General features: G+C 47.3%; 1 pseudogene; it reads left to right on the top strand.

Moving 5' to 3' along the window:
* Nucleotides 1–237: 237 nt before the first annotated feature.
* LOC124024491 lies at nucleotides 238–24,570 on the top strand (annotated as a pseudogene).
* The last annotated feature ends 1,191 nt before the right edge of the window (nucleotides 24,571–25,761 follow it).

The following is a 25,761-nucleotide window of genomic DNA, read 5'->3' as shown; positions in this document are numbered from 1 at the left end:
TTCATTTGAAATGTGTATCACCAACAGACCCAGTTTACAGGGCCTGAATAACTTCCCTAATCTTCTGTCACACATGCAAAATAATGCAAACACCTAATCTTCAAGCGGTGCATGTTCAATCGCTCGGTAGGCATGCTGGGTACAAATGCCCACACAGCCACAGTCAGTGCGCCCTTCGATGCGCTTGTTCTGAGCCACTGAATATAAAGGCCGCCGCCTCAACATTCCCAGTCCTCCATGGCGGCTCCAGCCGTGGGCACTGGGTCTTATTCATCCCAGTCCTCCATGGCGGCTCCAGCCTCAGGGAGAGCACACAGACAGCTGCCCCTGACTCGGTCTCCCAGCAAGGGAAGGGAGAGCGACTGCCGGGTCAGGAGGTTGTTGGGAAGACGAGGAGGAAGCTCCAGACAAGGTTACAACATCTGTTAGTGACATGTCTGTAGCTGCAAGCCAGCACCTACTATGAGTGCTGTTTGGTTACGCTCTCCCTGGGTGCTGTTTCAAATCCAATTGATTTGTCACATATACACATGGTTATAAGATGTTAATGCGAGTGTGAAATGCTTGTGCTTCTAGTTCCGACAATGCAGTAATAACCAACAAGTAATCTAACCTAACAATTCCAAAACTACTACCCCTTATACACACAAGTGTAAAGGGATAAAGAATATGTACATAAAGATATATGAATGAGTGATGGTACAGAACACACCATAGGCAAGATGCAGTAGATGGTACCGAGTACAGTATATACATATGAGATGAGTAATGTAGGGTATGTAAACAAAGTGGCATAGTTTAGTGGCTGGTGATATATGTATTAAATAAAGATGCAGTAGTAGTACTGGCCTCGCCTTCTGGATGGTAGCGGGGTGAACAGGCAGTGGCTCGGGTGGTTGTTGCCCTTGATTTTCTTTATGGCCTTCCTGTGACATTGGGTGGTGTAGGTGTCCTGGAGGGCAGGTAGTTTGCCCCCGGGGGATGCGTTGTGCAGACCTTACTACCCTCTGGAGAGCCTTACGGTTGTGGGTGGAGCAGTTGCCGTACCAGGCGGTGATACAGCCCGACAGGATGCTCTCGATTGTGCATCTGTAGAAGTTTGAGTGCTTTTGGTGACAACCCAAATTTCTTCAGCCTCCTGAGGTTGAAGAGGTGCTGCTGCCTTCTTCAGCTGCGCTGTCTGTGTGGGTGGACCAATTCAGTTTGTCCGTGACGTGTGCGCCGAGGAACTTAACTGGCTACCCTCTCCACTACTGTCCGTCGATGTGGATAGGGGCTGCTCCTCTGCTGTTTCCTGAAGTCTACAATCATCTCCTTTGTTTTGTTGACGTTGAGTGTGAGTTATTTTCCTGACACCACACTCCGAGGGAGCCTCACCTCCCTGTAGGCCGTCTCGTCGTTGTTGGTAATCAAGCCTACCACTGTAGTGTCGTCCACAAACTTGATGATTGAGTTGGAGCGTGCATGGCCACGCAGTCGTGGGTGAACAGGGAGTACAGGAGAGGGGCTCAGAAAGCACCCTTGTGGGAGCCAGTGTTAGGATCAGCGGGGTGGAGATGTTGTTACCTACCGTCACCACCTGGAGGGCGGCCCGTCAGGAAGTCAATACCCAATTGCACAGGGCGTGGTCGAGACCCAAGATGACGAGCTTGGAGGGCACTATGGTGTTAAATGCCGAGCTGTAGTCGATGAACAGCATTCTCACATAGGTATTCCTCTTGTCCAGATGGGTTAGGGCAGTGTGCAGTGTGGTTGAATTGCGTCGTCTGAGGACCTATTTGGGCGGTTAAGCAAATTGGAGTGGGTCTAGGGGTAGGGTGGAGGTGATATGGTCCTTGACTAGTCTCTCAAAGCAGAGGTAGTCGTTTAGCTCAGTTACCTTAGTTTTCTTTGTCTCCCTGGGTGCTGTTTGGTTCCCTCTCCCTGGGTGCTGTTTGGTAGTGGTTGATAGAACCCAGTGTGTTAATGGGATTCCACACTGCTGGGCTCAGGGTGGAGGTTGCAGGGGGTCAGTGGTTTCAGAGCGGGGAGGAGGTGGAAGGGGTCAGTAGTTTCAGAGCAGGGAGGAGGTGGGAGGGGGTCCAGTAGTTTCAGAGCAGGGAGGAGGTGGGAGGGGGTCAGTGGTTTCAGAGCAGGGAGGAGGTGGGAGGGGGTCAGTAGTTTCAGAGCAGGGAGGAGGTGGGAGGGGTCAGTGGTTTCAGAGCAGGGAGGAGGTGGAAGGGGGTCAGTAGTTTCAGAGCAGGGAGGAGGTGGGAGGGGGTCAGTGGTTTCAGAGCAGGGAGGAGGTGGGAGGGGGTTTAGTGGTTTCAGAGCGGGGAGGAGGAGGTGGGAGGGGTCAGTAGTTTCAGAGCAGGGAAGAGGTGGGAGGGGTCAGTGGTTTCAGAGAAGGTGGGAAGGGTCGGTGGTTTCAGAGCAGGAGGGGGTCAGTTGTTTTACAGCAGGGAGGAGGTGGGAGGGGGTCAGTGGTTTCAGAGGTGGGAGGAGGTGGGAGGTGGTTTTAAAGCAGGGAGGAGGTGGGGAGGGGGTCAGTGGTTTCAGAGGTGGGAGGTGGTTTTAAAGCAGGGAGGGGGTCAGTAATTTCAGAGCAGGGAGAAGGTGGGAGGGGGTCAGTGGTTTCAGAGCAGGGAGGTGGTCAGTGGTTTCAGAGCAGGGAGGAGGTGGGAGGGGTCAGTGGTTTCAGAATGGGGGGATTGGGAGAAGCACTCTGTTCCGCAGGTGGAGACTGTTATGGTCCCCGGTGCTGGAGAAACATTTGGGGTTGCCAGAGTGCATATCCCCTCGCTTTGAAGCCAGTGTTTTGTCTCTCTGAAGTGGACAGATCTATATCTCAGTGACACCCTGTGTGGGTGGACAGTGGAACAAACAAGAGGTCACATGGGTAAAAGCACTTTAAACCCCCCCCCCCCCCCCCCATAGCTTGTAACACATCTCTACATTTTTCTTGTGTTTCTTATTATTTTATTTTTTCACCTTTTATTTAGTCAGGTAAGAACAAATGTTATTTTATAATGGCATAGATTATCCTATGCTAGTTTTATCCACAGTTGAACAACAACCTACTGGCTAGGGTTTAATCGGAGCCCAGTTACTCAGTTCCTTTTCAAGGCTCTATGTTCCCCTTCTCCCCCGAGAGACTTTAAAACAGACAACTTAACACATGGGAACCAAATGAGTAAACCAAGGCATGAGCAGAGCAACGCTACGCAGAGCCCCAGAGCCAATCAGAGAACAGTGTGATTAGCCGTGATGTTAAGCAGTTCTGCCTCCTGCATGGCAACTCTTACATGGAGCTGCTCAGGCATGCAGTGTGGCGAGCATGTAGCTTGTTTAGCATGCCGCACAACAGCTGCATTTTCACCTCTGCCTTTTGCCCTTGTGGGAGTCAATGAACAACAGAAACCAGTTAAACGTCTGCACCTCACCGGAATGAAGAGCGCCAGAGGAAGGAATGGTGGTTGAGGTGGGGGGAGGGAAAAAGAAGAATCTAGTTCCCAAAAAAACATGCCCTGCTGGATTCACCTTTCCCCCAGGCTTCTGATATTATGTCTAGTCTCAGCATGAATGATTTATCCTACATAATTTCCACTTAAAGGTAACAACCTAGATAGATTTGACCTCAAAATGGCCACCTTTTAAAGGTAAGTTATGCATCCGTATGTGAATCAATGAGCTTTTCACCCATGTCAAGGAGCTGGTGCAGTCTCCACTCTCTCTGACACATTCAACCCTGAACATGACAGAGGCGAAAAGAGAGAAGGAGAGTCTGGCATGGATGTGTTTGAGTCGGATGGCTTGAAGACCAAGGGAGGAGCAGGAATGGTATTTTAAGGCTGAGCTCTGACACACATCCCTCAGCGTGGATATGGTGACAGGCTAGGGTCTCCTCTGCAGTGCCCTGGGCCAACCCTCCGACACACATCCCTTAGAGTGGATATGGTGACAGACTAGGGTCTCATCTGGACCAACCCTCCGACACACATCCCTCAGTGTGGATATGGTGACAGGCTAGGGTCTCCTCTGGACCAACCCTCCGACACACATCCCTCAGCGTGGATATGATGACAGGCTAGGGTCTCCTCTGGGCCAACCCTCCGACACACATCCCTCAGTGTGGATATGGTGACAGGCTAGGGTCTCCTCTGGACCAACCCTCCCAGGCCTCGCACGCTGCTGATACTTCCAAAATGTCAGCTATGAAAATGTATTGCTCTTGAAGCGCGGCCCAGAAAGCCTCTCACTCCGAGGGCCAGGGAACACCGCTGATTCCCAGCCAACGCTGCAGCCCACGCCAAAGCTATGTTACCCCTGTCAACCACTCTTTCTCTCTCCACACACAGCAGGCTATTCACCTCGCGGTCACACAGGCTCCTTGCCTTAATAGATCAATAATACAAGCTGATTGGGAAAAAATGTTTCCTGGATTATTTATACATCTACATCATTGGAGGATTAAGACTGTTAGCTTTAGCCGCGTAGTTATTTGGCGTCGGAGCAGAAAAAGAGGTCGCTACAAAACGGATATTATCATATAAACATTGGGAGGAAGTCTGAAGCAGCGCTGACTCTTGTCAGTGTTTGGAGGAAGCATGTTGTATGAAAGGTCCTCTGGGTTCTGGAGCTCACTGCCGGCCCTGCTGTCTTACTCTTTTCAACACCACCACCTGTCAAAGGCTTCATTGAAGTGTTTTTCTAAAGGGGCGACACCTTGCTCTCGTTGAGCTGCTCAGTGCTATGCCCTTGATGTACCGGAGCCAACATTGACAAGAGGCCCGTAGCTGTCTACACTGGCCAGCGAGGAAGAAGGGGAGGGAAAAAATCACTCTTGTTTTAACAGTAGAGGAAGACATGTCAGGAAGAACGGAATAATTAAATGGATGTTCAATTGAGGCTTCACTTTCTCTCCCTCTCTCCTTCCCTTCACCTCTCTCTCTCTCCTTCCCTTCACCTCTCTCTCTCTCCTTCCCTTCATCTCTCTCCCTCCTTCCCTTCATCTTTCTCTCCCTTCCCTTCCCTTCATCTCTCTCCCTCCTTCCCTTCAACTCTTTCTCTCCTTCCCTTCACTCTCTCTCTCTTCCCTTCACCTCTCTCTCTCTCTCCCTTCACCTCTCTCTCTCTCTCCTTCTTCCCTTCACCTCTCTCTCTCTCTCCCTTCCCTTCACTCTCTCTCTCTTCCCTCTCTCTCTCTCCTCTCTCCTTCCCTCTCTCTCTCTCTCTCTCTCTCTCTCTCTCTCTCTCTCCTTCCCTTCACCTCTCTCTCTCTCTCCTTCCTTCCCTTCACCTCTCTCTCCCTTCTCTCTCTCCTTCTCCCTTCCCTTCTCCTCTCTCTCTCTCCCTCCTTCCCTCTCTCACCTCTCTCTCTCTCTCTTCCCTTCTCTCTCTCTCTCTCCTTCCTCTCTCTCTCTCTCTCTCTCTCCTTCCCTTCACCTCTCTCTCTCTCTCTCCTTCCCTTCACCTCTCTCTCTCTCTCTCTCCTTCCCTTCACCTCTCTCTCTCTCTCTCTCCTTCCCTTCACCTCTCTCTCTCTCTCTCTCCTTCCCTTCACCTCTCTCTCTCTCTCTCCTTCCCTTCACCTCTCTCTCTCTCTCCCTTCCCTTCACTCTCTCTCTCTCCTTCCCTTCCTCTTCTCTCTCTCTCTCTCTCTCTCTTCCTTCCCTTCCCTCTCTCTCTCTCTCTCTCTCCTTCCCTTCACCTCTCTCTCTCTCTCTCTCTCCTTCCCTTCACCTCTCTCTCTCTCTCTCTCCTTCCCTTCACCTCTCTCTCTCTCTCTCTCTCTCTCTTCCCTTCACCTCTCTCTCTCTCTCTTCCTTCACCTCTCTCTCTCTCTCTCTCTCTCTCTCCTTCTCTCTTCACCTCTCTCTCTCTCTCTCTCTTCTCCCTTCTCTCTCTCTCTCTCTCTCTCTCTCTCTCCTTCTCTCTCTCTCTCTCTCTCTCTCTCTCTCTCTCTCTCTCTCTCTCTCTCTCTCTCTCTCTCTCTCTCTCTCTCTCTCTCTCTCTCTCTCTCTCTCTCTCTCTCTCTCTCTCTCTCTCTCTCTCTCTCTCTCTCTCTCTCTCTCTCTCTCTCTCTCTCTCTCTCTCTCTCTCTCTCTCTCTCTCTCTCTCTCTCTCTCTCTCTCTCTCTCTCTCTCTCTCTCTCTCTCTTCTCTCTCTCTCTCTTCTCTTCTCTCTCTCTCTCTCTCTCTCTCTCTCTCTTTCCCTTCCTTCCTTCCTTCTGTAGTCTTTACTTCATATCAATGGGCTTTGTCCAATTGTCAAAGTGGCCAATTTCCCTCTGCTGCTTGCAGCTCACCACACAAGACACATTTGGAATTGAAATTCCATGCTGTCCAGAGGGCAGACCCATTCTTTCTGGCTGACAACTGCATTCTTCCATACTCCAATACTCAATAGACCGTAACCCACTCCAATAGACCGTAGTAGACCGTAACCCACTCCAATAGACCGTAACCTTAACCCACTCCAATAGACCGCAACCTTAACCCACTCCTCTCTAGACCGCAACCATAACCCACTCCAATAGACCGCAACCTTAACCCACTCCAATAGACCGTAGTCCTTAACCCACTCCAATAGGCAAAGTAACCTTAACCCACTCCAATAGACACATTTGGACCTTAACCCACTCCAATAGACCCATTCTTTCTGGCTTAACCCATTCTCCAATAGACCGTAGACCTTAACCCACTCCAATAGACCGTAACCTTAACCCACTCCAATAGACCGTAACCTTAACCCACTCCAATAGACCGTAACCTTAACCCACTCCAATAGACCGCAACCTTAACCCACTCCAATAGACCGCAACCTTAACCCACTCCAATAGACCGCAACCTTAACCCACTCCAATAGACCGCAACCTTAACCCACTCCAATAGACCGCAACCTTAACCCACTCCAATAGACCGTAACCTTAACCCACTCCAATAGGCCGTAACCTTAACCCACTCCAATAGGCCGTAACCTTAACCCACTCCAATAGACCGTAACCCACTCAATAGACCGTAACCTTAACCCACTCCAATAGACCGTAACCTTAACCCACTCCAATAGACCGCAACCCACTCCAATAGACTGCAACCGTAACCCACTCCAATAGACTGCAACCGTAACCCACTCCAATAGACTGCAACCGTAACCCACTCCAATAGACTGCAACCGTAACCCACTCCAATAGACCGTAACCTTAACCCACTCCAATAGACCTGCTGCTCCAGAAGTGGTGCTTCTGTAGCTCAGTCGGTAGAGCATGGCGCTTGTAACGCCAGGGTAGTGGGTTCGATCCCCGGGACCACCCATACGTAAAATGTATGCACACATGACTGTAAGTCGCTTTGGATAAAAGCGTCTGCTAAATGGCATATATTTATATATATATATATATATATATATATATAAGTAACTTATCATGTACATTCAATAGAAATGTTATCAATTTATCCTCTCCTCTCCTTTCACAATGTTGAGTGCACATTCGTACAGAGCGACTTGCACACACAATAAGACCCAACAGGAGCTAATTTTCAGGGGAAAACGTTGTTCTGCTATAACAACATTATAACCATATGAAATGCATACAAATAACCCTGATATCACCCAAACCAAGGAAAAATATGACCTTTTCAGACTTAGCTTTTCTGGTGAAAATGTTATTACGGCAAGTTAATCAAATGTTGAACAGAGGTCATAGTTTGAGGATGTGCTACACACACACACAGCGTCCAATAGAAACGGATGTATCTATTAACCCTTCATCACCCGAATGTGAGACGATACATGATGAAACAAGCCTTGGATTTCAACTTCCACTCTGATTTGAATGTATGGTGGCTGATGGGAAATCAATGTTACTAGTATGCTTTCGGATATTGACAGCACAATGACTAAAGCCACTGATGTGTTCTTTAAATTGAGACTCATATTTTAATTTGAATGCTACTATGTTCGATATGCATCTTGCGCACATCAAAAGTATTTCACCATTTCAAATGACACATGAATTTAATCTTTCTAGCTAGCTTTTTGTCGCACACCATTAATGCCAGCTCCAGCCTGTATCATTCCCCTGTAGTTAACTGATGTGTATCCACACCATTAATGCCTGCTCAGTATTAGCACAACACCTGTATCATTCCCTGTAGTTAACTGATGTGTATCCACACCATTAATGCCAGCTCCAGTATTAGCACAACGCCTGTATCATTCCCCTGTAGTTAACTGATGTGTATCCACCATGTCCAGTATTAGCACAACGCCTGTATCATTCCCCTGTAGTTAACTGATGTGTATCCACACCATTAATGCCAGCTCCAGTATTGGCACAACGCCTGTATCATTCCCCTGTAGTTAACTGATGTGTATCCACACCATTAATGCCAGCTCCAGTATTAGCACAACGCCTGTATCATTCCCCTGTAGTTAACTGATGTGTATCCACACCATTAATGCCAGCTCATTCCCCTGTAGTATTAGCCAGCTCAACGCCTGTATCATTCCCCTGTAGTTAACTGATGTGTATCCACACCATTAATGCCAGCTCAGTATCATTCCCCTGTAGTTAACTGATGTGTATCCAACCATTAATGCCAGCCTGTATCATTCCCCTGTAGTTAACTGATGTGTATCCACACCATTAATGCCAGCTCCAGTATTAGCACAACGCCTGTATCATTCCCCTGTAGTTAACTGATGTGTAGCCACACCATTAATGCCTGCTCCAGTATTAGCACAACGCCTGTATCATTCCCCTGTAGTTAACTGATGCCTGCTATCCACACCATTTCCCCTGTAGTTAACTGAGTTATCCACACCATTTTCTCCCCTCTTATCTCCACGGTCCCTTGATGAACCAGGCTGTCATGGCAACATGGCTGGTGTGAGCAAAGTACTTTAACCCCCACAGGGACACGTAGAGGTTTACAAACCTTATTAGCAGGCATATTTACATCAGTCGCTCGCTGTGTGTGTGCACAGTGATAATTACCTCAGCTGATTGTACGGCGCATATGAACGATTGAGCTTTTTCTCCGTGCTTTTTGCAGGATTATTAAAGTAATTTACAGAACCTTTTCTCTAAACCTAAACATTAAATAAAACCGTTTGGTGAATGATTGACATGTGTTCAACCTTCTCTTACTTCAGTGACATGATGCAATGATCGATAATTTGGCTTAGCTGCATTTGTAGCAGTTAATGAGATTGTAACAAACTCATATTAGCTCTGAACCTTAAAGGGGCTAAACAAGTGGCGGTGTGACCAGTTTGTTGTTCAACTGCATATCAAATGAAATCCAATTTGATTTGTCACATGCCCCGAATACAACCAGTGAGGAGCTTACGTGAAATGCTTTCTTACAAGCCCTTAACCTGCAGTTCAGGAAATAGACTTAAGTAAGATTTACAACGAATAAAAAGTAACACAATAAAATAACCATAACAAGGCTGTATTTTTATTTTTACTTGTATTTAACCAGGCAAGTCAGTTAAGAACAAATTCTTATTTTCAATGACGGCCTAGGAACAGTGGGTTTAAATTCCTGTTCAGGGGCAGAGCGACAGATTTGTACCTTGTCGGCTTGGGGTTTGAACTGGCAACCTTCTGCTCACTAGTCCAATGCTCTAACCACTAGGCTACCCTGCCGCCCCAGCAGTGATGTATACAGGGGTACCGGTACCAAGTCAATTTGTGAGGGTACAGGTTAGTGAAAGTGACTATGCATAGATAATAAACAGCGAGAAGGAGCATTGTAAAAATAAAGGTGGTGGGGGGTGTAAATAAAATAATCAGTTACCCTCTGTAGCGTCTTAGCGGTATGCCGAGCAGTTGCCATACCAGGCGGGGATGCAACCAGTCAGGATGCTCTCGATGGTTCAGCTGTTGAACTTCTTGAGGATCTGGGGACCCATGCCAAATCTTTTCAGTCTCCTGAGGGGGAGAAAGGCTTTGTCGTGCCCTCTTCACAACTGTTTTGGTGTGTTTGGACTACGATAGTTTGTTGGTCATGTGGACACCAAGGAACTTAACTATCGACCCGCTCCACTACCACAATGTCAATGGGGGCCTTTTTGGCTCTCCTTTTCCTGTAGTCCACAATCTGCTCCTTTGTCTTGCTCACATTGAGATGAGAGGTTGTTGTCCTGAATACACACTGCCAGGTCTCTGACCTCCTGCCTACAGGCTGTCTAATCGTTGTCTGTGATCAGGCCTATCACAGTTATCGTCAGCCAACTTAATGATGTTGTTGGAGTCGTGTTTGGCCACGCAGTCGTGGGTGAGCAGGGAGTACAGGAGGGGACTAAGCATGCACCCCATGTTGAGGATCAGCGTGGCAGATGTGGTGTTGCCTACCCTTACAAAACTGTGGACGGCCCATCAGGAAGTTCAGGATCCAGTTGCAGAGGGAGGTGTTTTGTCCCAGGGTCCTTAGTTTAGTGATGAGATTAGAGGGCACTATGGTGTTGAACGCTGGGCTGTAGTCTATGAACAGCATTCTCACATAGGTGTTCCTTTTGTCCAGGTGGGAAAGGGCAGTGTGGAGTGCGTTTGAGATTGCGTCATCTGTGGAGCGGTTGGGACGGTATGTGAATTGGAGCGGGTCTTGGGTTTCCGGGATGATGGTACTGTGAGCTATGACCAGCCTTTCGAAGCACTTCATGGCCACCGATGTGAGTGCTTAGTCATTTAGGCATGTTACCTTCGTTTTCTTGGCCACAGGGACTGTGACGGTCTGCTTGAAACGTGTAGTTATTAGATTCGGTGAGGGAGAGGTTGAAATATCAGAATGCCCCTTTGATTGGAATGGTCAGAGTGAAGGCCAAAGCCATTTTGATCCATGTGGAGCAGGAGAAATCTGAGGTACCTAAAGAACTTCGATTAGCTTTAAACCTTCATAGTCGCAGTCGGAGACGGAGAATGCTGAGAAGCGGTTAAAGGCGTGTTGAGTAGTAGAGGTTCAAGGTCGGCCGTGTCCCTGTGGCCAGCAGGCTTGACCAGCTGCAGGGGAGCTGATTATAGAGCTCCCAGTAACCTAATGAAACATGTCAGTGGGGACCTGGGAGCCGCTGACCCATGCATCCAGGAGCAACCTCCTGACTGATATTCTCTGTCATTAGAGTCTTATCCATTAGTAGTGTACAAGAACCAAGGAGTCCAGTGGTGGAGGGTTTAGGGACAGGGACACTATTTGTTGCTCAGTGGAAATGAGAGGTGAAATACAGGCCAATCGTTCTCATTAATGTTGGTTTCAATCACTTGGCTCAGGCGACCCTAATGAGGTTGATGGAAAGGGGGGAGTGAGGTGGGGAGGGGGAGAAGGGGGAGGGTGGACCACTGGTGTCTCTGCCTGCTTCCCCCACTGAACTCGCATTTGAAAGGGTTGGCCTTGTTTTTTTAACTGACCCAGTCTGGTCCCTTTACTGCGAACAAGTCCAGAGACGACACTGAGAGACCACAAACACACGTCTTCCCGATAATCAGCTACAAACACCTTCAGCCTGTCCGTTTAACTGCCTTCTGAACGGTTGAAATGATCTGCTTCATTTGTTATGTCCTGATATTGGGATTTTGGCAAGGAGTACATTGGTGATTATTAAGTTATGTTGACATATGTACACCAACACGGCTACAATAAACCCCTCTCCTAACCTGATTAGCTGTACAGTTTAGCAGATAGTATTTCGATCAACATTTTTTGTTGCTTTTAATATGTATTAACATGCGCATACACATTCTGCCAATATTGGAGCACAACAGTCACTGAGTGAGTTAAATGCTGACAAAATGCCAAAGACAACATAGCTGTTCAGTTGCTTTTTCCTATTCAGACAGTATTGGCTGCCAGTATCATTTTGCATTAGCTTGTCTGTCGAGAGGGTGGGGGCAGGGTGATAAAGGTGCTGGATAAGCCCTCTAACGTCACGTCACGCAAGGCCAAACTCAATGGCCTGGCCGGCCCATCACAATGCTTTCCAGTTGGTGCCAGTTGAAAGAGCGAGGGCTGGGGGTGAGCACTAGTGTTTACCATCTGGACTGGAGTAGGACGGGGCCAGTGGCCAAGTGTCACCAGGTTCCTGTAAACGTATGTAGAAATGCCTTATACGCTCACCAACTGGCAACCACTTTCAGTGCCAGAGGCAGTCCTGCAGTAGAAAGACAGACTAGACCTGCGCTAGGTTAGATGGAGGAGAGGGTTCGACACAGGAAAGGGAGAGGGGGAGGTTTCCTGAGCTAATAAAATACGTGCAGGAATGGAAGCTGCCAGCCAGCATTCTTGTGCTATTAGACAAGTTACTTCACTGCAGACTCTAGTTTCTACTGCAGTGCTGAGACGGCATCCTGAGGTCACCGGGCGGTGGGCTATGGGGTAATACATCTAGGCTGTTTTTAAACCGGGAGACAACTTGCTGTCGTCTGCAACCCTATGCTTTTTTGTAGGTGTTTTTATTATTGAATTTGCCAACTAAAAAAAATGATCACCTGTCATAAATTCTCATCAGCTTTAGATCATATTATGATCAGCCTTAAACAGTTATGTTTTTATTTTATGTGTGGTCATTGACGAGTAACAAAGTTATGGACTACAGAGCCACATCACTAAAGCAAAGGCCTCATATGTGTTTTTCCCTGTAGTAGCACCATCTTTTTCTCACTGGGAAGTCTGATGCTTGGTAGCAAAGTCAAAACGGAGGACAGAAAATAATTTTACATACAAATAAGAAAACTATCGGTGCTACCGATAGTGGTCATATAGAACCTACAACATTATAATAGACAGTGGTCATATAGAACCTACAACATTATAATAGACAGTGGTCATATAGAACCTACAACATTATAATAGACAGTGGTCATATAGAACCTACAACATTATAATAGACAGTGGTCATATAGAACCTACAACATTATAATAGACAGTGGTCATATAGAACCTACAACATTATAATAGACAGTGGTCATATAGAACCTACAACATTATAATAGACAGTGGTCATATAGAACCTACAACATTATAATAGACAGTGGTCATATAGAACCTACAACATTATAATAGACAGTGGTCATATAGAACCTACAACATTATAATAGACAGTGGTCATATAGAACCTACAACATTATAATAGACAGTGGTCATATAGAACCTACAACATTATAATAGACGTGGTCATATAGAACCTAGACAGTGGTCATATAGAACTACAACATTATAATAGACAGTGGTCATATAGAACCTACAACATTATAATAGACAGTGGTCATATAGAACCTACAACATTATAATAGACAGTGGTCATATAGTACCTACAACATTATAATAGACAGTGGTCATATAGAACCTACAACATTATAATACACAGCAGTAATGGAGAACTGACAACATTATAATAGACAACAGTAATGGAGAACTGACAACATTATAATAGACAGCAGTAATGGAGAACTAATAATAGACAACAGAATGAAACTGACAACATTATAATAGACAGCAGTAATGGAGAACTGACAACATTATAATAGACAGCAGTAATGGAGAACTGACAACATTATAATAGACAGCAGTAATGGAGAACTGACAACATTATAATAGACAGCAGTAATGGAGAACTGACAACATTATAATAGACAGCAGTAATGGAGAACTGACAACATTATAATAGACAGCAGTAATGGAGAACTGACAACATTATAATAGACACAGCAGTAATGGAGAACTGACAACATTATAATAGACAGCAGTAATGGAGAACTGACAACATTATAATAGACAGCAGTAATGGAGAACTGACAACATTATAATAGACAGCAGTAATGGAGAACTGCAGTAATGGAGAACTGACAACATTATAATAGACAGCAGTAATGGAGAACTGACAACATTATAATAGACAGCAGTAATGGAGAACTGACAACATTATAATAGACAGCAGTAATGGAGAACTGACAACATTATAATAGACAGCAGTAATGGAGAACTGTCAACATTATAATAGACAGCAGTAATGTAGAACTGACAACATTATAATAGACAGCAGTAATGGAGAACTGACAACATTATAATAGACAGCAGTAATGGAGAACTGACAACATTATAATAGACAGCAGTAATGGAGAACTGACAACATTATAATAGACAGCAGTAATGGAGAACTGACAACATTATAATAGACAGCAGTAATGGAGAACTGACAACATTATAATAGACAGCAGTAATGGAGAACTGACAACATTATAATAGACAGCAGTAATGGAGAACTGACAACATTATAATAGACAGCAGTAATGGAGAACTGACAACATTATAATAGACAGCAGTAATGGAGAACTGACAACATTATAATAGACAGCAGTAATGGAGAACTGACAACATTATAATAGACAACAGTAATGGAGAACCCGACAACATTATAATAGACAGCAGTAATGGAGAACTGACAACATTATAATAGACAGCAGTAATGGAGAACTGACAACATTATAATAGACAGCAGTAATGGAGAACTACAACATTATAATAGACAGCAGTAATGGAGAACTGACAACATTATAATAGACAGCAGTAATGGAGAACTGACAACATTATAATAGACAGCAGTAATGGAGAACTGACAACATTATAATAGACAGCAGTAATGGAGAACTGACAACATTATAATAGACAGCAGTAATGGAGAACTGACAACATTATAATAGAGACAGCTTAATGGAGTGACAACATTATAATAGACAGCAGTAATGGAGAACTGACAACATTATAATAGACAGCAGTAATGGAGAACTGACAACATTATAATAGACAGCAGTAATGGAGAACTGACAACATTATAATAGACAGCAGTAATGACAGAGAACCGACAACATTATAATAGACAGCAGTAATGGAGAACTGACAACATTATAATAGGGGTTCTGCTTTGAGTGTATGCCCAGGAACCCCTGTCTGATCTATTTAAATGGGAGCTGTTGCGGAAGCCCCGGTTAGTTGAGGTGGCCCCGGTTAGTTGAGGTGGCCCCGGTTAATTGAAGAATACAACGTGAGGTCATTCTTAATGATGGAGCAACTGTTAAATTCTGTCTTGGCACTATGGTGTGAATGTGAGATCATTAATCCAGATGATGTATAGTAGTCTCCAAGTTACTCTTATGAATGACTAATTAAGACTTGTGTTCTTTTCCCACAGGTATGCTGGTGGTGAATGTGACCTGGAGGAACAAGAGCTACGTTGGCACCCTGTTGGACTGTACTCGACATGATTGGGCACCTGTACACGTCTCCATACATTATCACCCTGACATGATTGGGCACCTCCCAGGTAAGCACGTCTCCATACATTATCACCCTGTTGGACTGTACTGATTGGGCACCTGGTAAGCACGTCTGGTTGGACTGTACTCGACATGATTGGGCACTCCCAGGTAAGCACGTCTCCATACATTATCACCCTGTTGGACTGTACTCAACATGATTGGGCACCTCCCAGGTAAGCACGTCTTCATTCATTATCACCCTGTTGGACTGTACTCAACATGATTGGGCACCTCCCAGGTAAGCACGTCTTCATTCATTATCACCCTGTTGGACTGTACTCAACATGATTGGGCACCTCCCAGGTAAGCACATCTTCATTCATTATCACCCTGTTGGACTGTACCATGATTGGGCATCCCAGGTATCACCCTGTTGGACTGTACTCAACATGATTGGGCACCTCCCAGGTAAGCACGTCTTCATTCATTATCACCCTGTTGGACTGTACTCAACATGATTGGGCACCTCCCAGAAGCACGTTCCATACATTATCACCCTGTTGGACTGTACCTCCATGATTGGGCAGGTAAGCACGTCTCCATACATTATCACCCTCCACTGTTATTCAGGTAAGCAGATACATTATCTCCACTGTTATTCCAGACGGTTCACATTTTGGTACTTTGTCTTTCATTAACTGGATTCAACTGAACATTTTGAAATAAGGTATTGACGTTAGGCTTCCGTATACTGAATTGTATTTGAAAAATGGTCGCTGGCCTGTAATCTTTACACAGTATCATAAGTCCTGTAGTTAGTAGTGTTTGATGTCAAATAAGAGCATTACCAGGGACCATCAAACATCAGATACTCCATTTAAAAAAATCATTTACCCTTCCAGCACTCGGTTTCTCACCTTTCCTTGCATAAAGAGGGAACTCCGATAGGAATCTACCAATCTGCCATCTATATCACGCTAGCTGTTGGATATTAGTCCTCACCTCTGTCTCTAGGGGGCCAGCAGTGCTTGTCTATCCACTGTAGTCTTTTAACTTGGGCTCGGAGATACATTCTGCAAACTGCTGACGTCCCGAGAGGAAGTGATAGAAATAGAATCCTCCAACAAGCCAGATTGCCGGATCCAATTATTGAGCTAATAGCTTTTCCCAACACTGTATCACATTCTCCACTGTCGTGGTGGGACCACACCGCCTATCAGCAGCATTGTCTCAGCACTGGCTCATTTTCTCATGCTCTTTTTTTTCCTACACGAGATATCTTCATTCCTGGAGTCCCCATCTCATTTAACTACCGCAGAGAGTTTAGCTTACATTTTTTGATAGACCATACCACTCAAGCGCTGCACATCCACGGCCAACTTGAGTCACTCTCAAAACAGTGACAGACTGGCTTTCAGAATTGCATTGTAGCTGGGCTTACTGTGATAGTTTGATTGAAGGCTCTCAGCAAAGTAACAGCTCAACAAACTTTCAGGAAACCAAATCCGCAGGCTCTCCAGCTCCACGATGAGTAATGACTAATGAGTCTGAATTCCTCAATCTCCGAGGGCCTACGGATTTACTCTCATCCCCTGCTGCTGGTGAAATAGTTTGGAGTGATTGGAGGGGGAAGTTATGAGTCATCCCAGGCCCTGGTGTCTTTGTCACGGACTGTTAACCTTCACTGCTGGGATAATTACATTATTATCATAGAGACATGGGGGCCCAACTCTATTTTAGGGATGTGAATTATGCTACTTATGATTTACCAGGCAGGTAGGTACACTGCATGACCAAAAGTATGTGGACACCTGCTCGTCGAACATATCATTCCAAAATCATGGGCATTAAGAGTTGGTCCCCCCCCGTTGCTGCTATAAAAGCTTTCCACTAGATGTTGGAACAATGCTGCGGGGACTTGCTTCCATTCAGCCACAAGCATTAGTGAAGTCTGGCACTGATGTTGGGCGATTAGGCCTGGCTCGCGGTAGCATTCAACAATTCATCCCAAAGGTGGTCGATGGGGTTAAGGTCAGGGCTCTGTGTAGGCCAGTCAAGTTCTTCCACACCAATCGACAAACCATTTCTGTATGGACCTCGCTTTGTGCACAGGAGCATTGTCATGCTGAAACAGAAAAGGGCCTTCCCCAAGCTGTCATTGTATGCTGTTGCTTTACAGTTGGCACTATGCATTGGGGCACAGGTAGCGTTCTCCTGGCATCCGCCAAACCCAGATTTGTCCGTTGGACTGCCAGATGGTGATGCGTTATTCATCACTCCAGAGAGCGCATTTCCATTGCTCCGGAGTCCAATGGCGGCAAGCTTTATACCACTCCAGCCGACGGTTGCCATTGCGCATGTTGATCTTAGGCTTGTGTGGAAACCCATTTCATGAAGCTCCCGACGAACCGTACTTGTGCTGACGTTGCATCAAGGCAGTTTGGAACTTGTTAGTGAGTGTTGCAACAGAGGACAGATGATTTTTATGCACTTCAGCACTTGGCAGCCCTGTTCTGTGAACTTGTGTGGCCTACCAGTTCACGGCTTAGCCGTTGTTGCTTCTAAACGTTTCCACTTCACAATAACAGCACTTACAGTTGACCGGGGTAGCTTTAGCAGGGCAGAAATTTGACGAACTGACTTGGTATCCCATGACGGTGCCACATTGATAATCACTGAGCTCTTCAGTAAGGCCATTCTACTGACAATTTTTGTCTATGGAGATTGCATGCTTTCCTGAGATTGCATGGCTGTGTGCTCGATGTTACACACCTGTCAGCAACGGGTTTGGAGGAAATAGCCAAATCCACTCATTTAAAGGGGTTTCCACATACCTTTTGTGTGTATATAGTGTAGATGTTCACCCTCTTCCTTCTGCAACTAATGTTCACTCTTTATTTGGACAAAACAAAAGACAGAAAAGGAATTCCACCCCATAAGTTGTGTGTAAAGCTTGCTGATATACAGACACAGTTTATTGCTGTCTTATCTAGAAATGTAGAATTTCAGCAAATCATTAACCAGGTTTCCTTCCAACCATTTCATGTGAATGAATTAACTGATGCATGAAAACAGTCACAGCTGGGCTGATGGAAACAGGATATGCCGATACAATTTTTTAAATGGTGACAGACTATTTTGTTTGACATGGTGGGATCTTTTTGTGTCGGGGAAATTGATTATGTGAGAAATGGAGGTCGAAACGCCTTTTATGCGCAAATATTGATGTAATTAACCATCATATTGAAATAAACGTATGTTGTGTGGTCCTCCCACTACGACTCAGGAAAGCATGCAGTTTATTAGGCTACAGATGAAATAAGTTATGACGAACTTCACAGGGTGGTGAAAGTGCACAGTGATGAGCTTGATGCTCCTTTCTAATAAATATAGAGGGTCTTATTCTGGTGACATGATGATCGATGCTTTGCTGCCATTTGACAAATACAAATAATATTGCTCTTCTCCATAATAATCTCATAAGGCATGTAGCCTACCCACACTGTATCGGCCAGCTGTTGGGTAAAGTGCACGTGCCAAGATCAGAGTGGGCACCCCTGCTCTAAAACCAATAGGTTTTGTGACAAAATATATGTTTATGTGCACTATGTCATCACACACAGCCTTTTATCCACAACAAGTTCATTTGATGGAAACCCATCTCTGGTGGAAAATGCACATATTGTGTTATGCAGATTGGATAGAAACCTAGCTATTTAGTGTAATTTGTATTCTGCCTACATTTATCAGTCAACCTTTTTAAATTACGTTTGTTTTTGGCATGCGTAATGTAGGCATGCGTAATGTAATTTGCTAACATCTACGTCCTCTTGTCCCCTCAGGTTCTGTGAGTCTCCCACCAGTGACTTGGAGATGAGGAATGGCCGGGGCCGGGGCAAGAGGATGAGACCCAACAGCAACACACCCGTCAACGAGAACAGCAACTCGTCGGACAACAAGGGCAGCGGCACCAGCAAGACACGTGCCGCCAACAACAACAGTAAGGGCCGGCGGGGCAGCCAGACGTCGTCGGAGCGCCGCACGCCACCCAACAGCAACACAGAGGACGTCAAGGCCAGCCCCTCATCGGCCAGCAAGCGCAAGTCCAAACCTGCCTCAGACATGGAGCCCAACTCCAGCTCTGAGGACACCAAAGGCAACAAGCGCATGCGCACCAACTCCAACAGCGGAGTAGGAGGGGCGCTTCCCCCTGTCCTTCCCCCTATCCCCTCAATTAAAACTGAGCCCCAGCCCCCGACACTCGACCGCAACTGTCCCTCGCCGGTCCTCATCGACTGCCCGCACCCCGGCTGCAACAAGAAGTACAAGCACATCAACGGCCTCAAGTACCACCAGGCACGCGCACACAACGACGACGACGACATCAAGCTGGACCTGGATGGGGACAGTGAGTACGGGGAGGACTCCACGCTTCATCCTGAGCCGGGGAACTGCAACGGGGCCTCCAGTTCTCACAAAGGCTGCCTGTCTCCCGCACGGTCTGTCACCCCCAAAGGAAGGGGCTTTGACTGCCAGAGTCCGTCTCCTTCCCCGGGCAAGTTTGGTTCCAAACAGAGTAAAAAGAAAGGTGGCGACGCTGACCCTGAAGCAAGCGGCATACCAATGGAAGGCTGTGACGACGGACCCTGTCTCACCGACGAGGCCAGCAACGACGGCATGGAAAAGTCCAAGTCCCAGAAAAAGTCCAAGACCGACAAACTATCTCAGAAGAACATGAAGTCATCGTCCCGGCCTGTACCCCCAGGGAGCGTAGCTTCCCAGCAGCTCTACTCCCTACAGGCCGCCTCTTTCCCTGCCGGGGGCAACCCCAATGCTTCTCTAGGGATCCCGCCTATGATACAGGGCATCCCCAAAAGCCCCCAGATGAAGGGCACCCAGCCCACCAAACCCCCCGCCGCGATGGGAGACCCTGCCACGCTGAACCCTGCCGCGCTGAACCCTGCTTCCAGTGCCTCAAAAGAAAAGAAGAAGAAGGAGAAGAAGAAGAGAGACAGCAGGAAGGAGGCAGAGAGCCCCAAGCCTCCGGGGAAAGGGGGGAAACCAGAAGAGGGCAAGAGTCCCTACTCTGAGTCCTCAGAGCCAGGAAAAGGTGACGGGCTACTTAACGGCTCCTCGGACCCCCACCAGAGCCGTCTTGCCAGCATTAAGGCAGAGGCGGATAAGATCTACAGCTTCACCGACAACACCCCAGTCTGTCCATAGGGGTGGCCAGCCGGATAGAGGGCTCGGGAATGCCTCAGCCACTCACGCCCCTCCACGTGGTCACCCAGAATGGTGGCGGAGCCGCCGACAACTCCTCGGTCAAGACCAACAGCCCGGCGTACTCGGACATCTCGGACGCAGGGGAGGACGGCGAGGGCAGACTTGTGGAGGGGGTGAAGATCAAGGTGGAGGACCAAGGTATCAGAGAAGGAGCAAAGAAAGCCTTGTTTCCCAGCCAGGCGCCCAACAAGGAGTCTCCGTACTATGCCGGCTATGAGGCCTACTACTCGCCCAACTACACCTGCCCGAGCCCCGGTGCCGCCAATCCAGGCATGCCGCACACCGAAAGTCCGGCATTGAAAGTGAAGCGTGAGGACGAACAGGAGAATGTGGAAGACAAGGTCAAAGTGGAGCCTCACGAAGATCGCAAACCCGAGATGAACGCCTCCAGTCAACAACATCATCATCATCATCAACAACAACAGCAGCAGCAGCAGCAGCAGCAGTCAGTTATCCAACAGCGCTCCAACATGTACATGCAGCCTCTCTATTACAACCAGTACTCCTACGTTCCCCGTCGCCTACCACCCGGACCAGGCCTACCACAACCACCTGCTCAACACCAACCCGGCCTACCGGCACCAGTACGAGGAGCGCCAGCGCCAGGTGATCTCTGAGCAGCACCGGGCGGCGGTGGCGGAGAAGAAGAGCTCTGACGCGGCGGCCATGAAGGAACGCGAGGCCTCCATGAAGGAGGAGTGGAAGCAGAAGGCCTTGGGGCCGCCCACTCTCTCCAAGGCCCCTGGAAAGACGGACAGCCTGGCCAACAAGACCCAACAGAACCAGGGTAAGACCAGAGACTCTCCATCGGAGCCCTCCAAGGCCTCCGCCACAAGCCTGAAAGGAGAGGTATCTAAGTCCCAGCAGGCCGAAGGGCTGAAGATGAAGCTGAGTGAAGGGGGGCACCATGGGAAGGAGGACTCCAAGCCAAGCCTAGACTCCAGAGCAGGGATAGAGCAAGCCATGTGGTACAGACAGGTAAAAAAAAAAAACGTGCCCTATTATTTTTCATACTTAGGTGTGTTCTTATATTCTATTTGTACATATTTTATTATGTTAATGATTGCAGTGTAATGTGGTGATTGATGCTCATTTTAGATCATGTTTTGATCACTTGTAGCCCTTCTAGAGTTGTGGAGTTGTTTTAGAGAGGTATCCCTGACTTAACTCATTCACACCATCTGTCTACCCCAAGCAGACCCAGATGGAGGACGAGCAGCAACAACCACCACCGCGGTGGAAAGACGAGAGAGACCGAGAGCGAGAGAGAGACCGCGACCGCAAAGGAAAGGACGACAGGCCCAACAGGCCCAAGGAGAGTGGTGGTCCGAAAGAGGAGGATGGCGCTGGTCCAAAAGAGAGCACAGACCCCAGAACGTCTTCTGCTGAGGACCAACGGGCCATGGGCAAAGACCCTCGCGCCAATGCCCACATGCAGTTCTCCTCAGCCCTGGCGCAGCACCAGGGTTACATGCCCTATATGCATGGTTACCCTTATGGGCAGGGCTATGACCCCAGCCACCCCGGGTACAGAGGCATGCCCACAGTCATGATGCAGAATTACCCAGGTAACCACACCAGCTCAACTATTGGTATAGAAAGGAACCACTTGGGTGAATGCGCATTTGCCCAAAAAATCTTTCTACAAATGTTTTGATATTAAGCCATGAATCAAATGAACACAATGACCTGTCCCCCATGTTAGGTTCCCCCTACCTGCCTGCGGGCTATCCGTTCTCCCCTTACGGTGGCAAGATGGCCGGCGGTGAGGAGGAGGCGAGGGAGGTGACAAGTCACGCGCCAGCCCCACGGTGAGCGGCAAGGCAGCTTCGGTGGACTCCAAGGCCCTGGACATCCTGCAGCAGCACGCCAGCCAGTACAAGAGCAAGTCCCCCACGGTGGGCGACAAGCTGTCCCATGAGAGGGACAGGGGAGAGAGGAGCGGCGGGGAGAGGGAACGAGAGAGGGACATGGAGCGGCCACGCTCCTCGCCCTCCCAGCGCATCATGCCCTCCCATCACCACCTGGGATACCCGCTGCTCTCGGGCCAGTATGATCTGTCCTACACTACAGGTCAGTCGCAGCCAATCACCACTTTTACTATTATGACTGACAAGGCTTTCGGAAACTCTTACTGATACACAACTGATGTACCCTCCCCGACTGATGTACCCTCCCCGACTGATGTACCCTCCCCGACTGATGTACCCTCCCCGACTGATGTACCCTCCCCGACTGATGTACCCTCCCCGACTGATGTACCCTCCCCCGACTGATTCACCCTCTCCGACTGATGCACATACATTTTCCGCCTCGCACAGGTCTCTCGTCATCAGCTATTGTTGCCAGTCAGCAAGCCGCAGCCCCCTCCCTCTACCCCCCGGCACGGAGATGAAAACGGTAAGGCCCCTAGTCAGACAGACTGACAGGCACACAAACAGAATAAAATGGATCTTAAAGAGAAAAATACATTAGCAGACACAGAGCGCAGTTCAATAACCAAATGGACGGTATTACACCAAATACTTGGTACTGTGTACACACTAACCAAACTGTGTCATAGACGATGCCAATGGAGACAGTCTTACTGGGGTCTGATACATACAACCACAATGACTAAATACTTTACAATTTACATACTTTTAAAATGTGAGTGTGTGTGTGTCTCTATCAGTTACACATACACGTCAGTACATACACACAACAAGTAGGTCACGCCAATGGAAGTATCACGGTCTCATTAGCCAGACAAATAGATACTGGGGTCAGATGTGCCCGTATGGACAGAGAGCATGGTGGGAAAAGATGTAGACATGCAGTATATTGACAACCTGTAGCTTCTATGCCTCATTACATATGATAAATTATGCTTTACTTTACAATTGCACTGACTTAGTACTACTGGCCTGTGTAACAGTCTGATACACAGCTCCCGGGAAAAGACTTGGTACTACTGTACAACAGTCTGATACACAGCTCCCTGGGAAAAGTCTTAGTACTACTGTACTGTACAACAGTCTGATACACAGCTCCCTGGGAAAAGACGTAGTACTACTGTACTGTACAACAGTCTGATACACAGCTCCCTGGGAAAAGACTTAGTACTACTGTACTGTACAACAGTCTGATACACAGCTCCCTGGGAAAAGACTTCAACAAAGGCTCGACTGTGCTAGCGAGCAGCCTCAGTATGCAGCAGCAACAGCTCTTATGCCTTCAGTTCAGTTGTTTGTCCTAAGCAGGTAGAATCACAGTAGTGATACTGTAATAGAGACAGCGTAATCACAGGCTGCCCTGACCTCTAGTGGCTGACCTCTGCCTTGTTTCTGGATGTGGAATACCTTATCTAGAGTCTTCTGTTAGATTTGCTTCCTCAGCTTGGTATTCAAGTGTAAAATGTCACTCACATAGACGTCACAGTGGTCAAAACGGCTGCATTTAAATGTTTTTGCCATTTATACATTTTGAGGTAATATTGTAATTTACAATAGTAGTGATACTAGTCATTAGATTGGGTCATCTACGCGTCGTCATTAGATTGGGTCATCTACGCGTCGTCATTAGATTGGGTCATCTACGCGTCGTCATTAGATTGGGTCATCTACGCGTCGTGAACATAGTTTTGAACTTGAATTTAGCCAACCATTTTCTGTCTTGTGTCATTTCCACAGGGAGACGTGACCGACACCTCGCCACCCTGCAAAGATTCATGTGACTGGCTCACATGAGGAAGCCCTGGGCTCCGAGTCCATTTTAGACATCAGTTGAATGGTGTTTCTATATTTGTAGTTCTCTGCCTGAATGTCCGGCAGATTATTTTTTTTTTCTCCTAGCAGCATCTTTTTCCCTCGTTTCCCTCCTGCCCCACCGTGGACTGGGACTGACCTCACCCAAGGTTCAAAGCCATCACTGTCTGCCCATGTGCACACCTCCGCTGATATCTATTGGTCTTTGCACTGTTGATGAACGAACACATGCAAAAATAGACCAATTGACTGCCTGAAAAGCTGAAAAGGGTTTCTGACTGCATAGTTTTTTTAGTCCCTTGCAGAACGGGGCTGGGTGGCTGGGGGGGATGATGGGGGAGGGGTCAAACTAAAATAAAGACTGACAAAACTAAACAAGTGAATCATGTTGAAATGTTTGAACTTGCTGTTGTTGACCTGTTGTACCCAGTGTGCCAGTATATCCTGACAATTATCATTAGTAGGTTTACTGTGTGTGGTGAAAGGACGCTTGAGGAGAGAGGCTCAACCTCCTCAGACTTATATAGGCGTTGAAGGGTTTGTTTTCTCGTCCCTCAACCAGCCATTTGCTCGCTAAACACCTCTTGGTTCACTTTTCAGGGATAGACATAATTATTGTGTGAAGGGAACACATTCACCTCACAGTTCATGTTTTGTGTTTTCTTGACATTTGCATTGTTCATTTCACGGCATGAGTGACTTTTCTTTCAGTTAACTTGATTCCTCCCCACTTCCCAATCCATCCTTTAATGTGTTTTTGATACGCCAGTCTCACTTCACCCTTTCCATACACTGAATCAACCAAATCACACACATACCGTGGCTCACTCTGATCAATATTGCACTGACTGATGGACAGTTGTAACCATGATTTCTGTTCAGAAGTGTAGAGCTGTTTGTTACCTCAGAACACTGGGGATCATCTACTGAAGAGGTCGGCCATTTTCACTTGTCAGCCTACAGTACCTTACTGGTCCTTCAATCGGCACAGCAAATGGACCAACTCGTTATCCTGTCAATTTCCATGGAGGAAGAATCAAACAACTGATTGCAGAGGATGAGGAAGGATGCACAATGTAAAGTCAAAGCATAACCAGGGAGGAGCAATGCCTGGCTAGACAACACACAACCAACCACGCACATCTAGCTCAGAGCGACCCCATCCCATCAGCAACACCACTTGTGTGGGCAGCGCTTCACTCCTATATATCCTTGGCTTAGCAACCCTTCCCCCGTGTTACAGTAGTGCAGCACTGAGCCAATGGGGGAGTCCCAGTAGATTCAACCAAGCCTGGCCAATGTCTGGCACTCCTATCACTGGGTGGCCCTTCAGGTGACAACTGCCAGAGACTGTTACATGGTCACATTACAGCTGGGCTCCCCTCAGTAGAGGGACATCACCTCATTCAACCCCCTCTCTCTGCCACTCACCTCATTCAACCCCCTATCTCTGCCACTCACCTCATTCAACCCCCTCTCTCTGCCACTCACCTCATT

Source organism: Oncorhynchus gorbuscha, unplaced genomic scaffold, assembly GCF_021184085.1.
Source record: "Oncorhynchus gorbuscha isolate QuinsamMale2020 ecotype Even-year unplaced genomic scaffold, OgorEven_v1.0 Un_scaffold_1878, whole genome shotgun sequence".
NCBI lineage: Eukaryota > Metazoa > Chordata > Actinopteri > Salmoniformes > Salmonidae > Oncorhynchus > Oncorhynchus gorbuscha.
The sequence above is the reverse complement of the archived record's forward strand: the minus strand, read 5'-3'. Positions and strand labels throughout refer to the sequence as shown.